This window comes from Leptodactylus fuscus, chromosome 8, assembly GCF_031893055.1.
Source record: "Leptodactylus fuscus isolate aLepFus1 chromosome 8, aLepFus1.hap2, whole genome shotgun sequence".
NCBI classification, from domain to species: Eukaryota; Metazoa; Chordata; class Amphibia; order Anura; family Leptodactylidae; genus Leptodactylus; species Leptodactylus fuscus.
In genome coordinates this window covers 55,873,046-55,874,596 of record NC_134272.1, presented here as the reverse complement: position 1 = coordinate 55,874,596, position 1,551 = coordinate 55,873,046, and the positions used below count along the sequence as shown (strand labels likewise).

General features: G+C 56.7%; 1 non-coding gene across 1 annotated transcript; it reads left to right on the top strand.

The window, feature by feature from the left end:
• Window positions 1-341: 341 nt before the first annotated feature.
• LOC142217771 (small nucleolar RNA SNORA17) lies at window positions 342-467 on the top strand. Its single transcript, XR_012717415.1, has one exon. It is a non-coding gene; the product is annotated as a small nucleolar RNA SNORA17 (small nucleolar RNA).
• Window positions 468-1,551: the final 1,084 nt, after the last annotated feature.

Below are 1,551 nucleotides of genomic sequence, written 5' to 3'. Positions count from 1 at the left end.
GTGAACACTAAAATGTTCGAGGTTCCAAATCCGATTCGAACAGCCGCACACTGTTCGGCTGTTCGAACGGATTTCAAATCCCATTATAGTCTATGGGGGGAAATGCTCGTTTCAGGGGTACGCAAAATCCGAAAACATTGTACTTACCAACAGGGCCGCCGATAGTTACTGGCTACTGGCTACTGATAGTTAGCTGCTACTGGCGTCAGGGGCCCGGCCAAATTTAAAAATGGGGGCGGCCCCGGGCCCCCTGGCGCCGGCAGTAGTCATTGTATGTCCTGACACATACGCGGCTGAAGCGAGGAGCTGACCTGTGTCAGCTCCTCGCTTCGCCGCTGCCGCCTCTCTTGGTGACACATATGCGGCCGAGCCGGAACCCGGCTCAGCCGCATATGTGTCAGCGAGAGAGGCGGCAGCGGCGAAGCGAGGAGCTGACACAGGTCAGCTCCTCGCTTCTGCCGCATATGTGTCAGCGGCAGCGAGAGAGGCGGCAGCGGCGAAGCGAGGAGCTGACACAGGTCAGCTCGCTTCAGCCGCTGAAGCGAGGAACTGACCTGTGTCAGCTCCTCACTTTGCCGCTGCCGCCGGCTACCCGGCAGTGTAGACGCGATGTGATGATGTCAAATCGCGTCTACACTGTGCGCCAGTAAGAGAGAGAGGTGCGCAGAGAGCAGCGGGGGAACGAAGGAGAAGGTAAATGTAATGTGGAACGTGAAACGGGGGGCAGATGAAGGAGAGGACGGCATGACACTGGGGGCAGATGAAGGAGAGGACGACATGACACTGGGGGCAGATGAAGGAGAGGACGGCATGACACTGGGGGCAGATGAAGGAGAGGACGGCATGACACTGGGGGCAGATGAAGGAGAGGACGGCATGACACTGGGGGCAGATGAAGGAGAGGACGGCATGACACTGGGGGCAGAGATGGAGGGACATGAATCTGGGGGCAGAGATGGAGGGACATGAATCTGGGGGCAGAGATGGAGGGACATGAATCTGGGGGCAGAGATGTGAGGACATGAATCTGGGGGCAGAGATGTGAGGACATGAATCTGTGGGCAGAAATGGAGGGGACATGGATCTGGGGGCATAGATGGGGGAACATGAGACTGGGGGCAGAGATGGAGAGGACATTAATCTGGGGGCAGAGATGGAGGGGACATTAATCTGGGGGCAGAGATGGGGGGACATGAATCTGGGGGCAGAGATGTGAGGACATGAATCTGGGGGCAGAGATGTGAGGACATGAATCTGGGAGCAGAGATGGAGGGGACATGAATCTCGGGGCAGATGAAGGGTGTATATGAAGCTGGGGGAGAGACGGAGGGGGGACATATAATTTACGGGTGAATGTAGGAGGATTATACAGTGTGCGGGCAAATGGAAAATTAATGAGTGGGCGGAGTCAACATAACAGTGGGTGGGGCTAAATTTCCCGCGGCTGTATGGGTACAGGGGGCAATGGAAAGATGTTAGAAGGTGGACGGGGGGGATTGTTGGGACATCGGGTGTGCGGCACTGCGGAGAGGGAACTGGGGCAATAATATA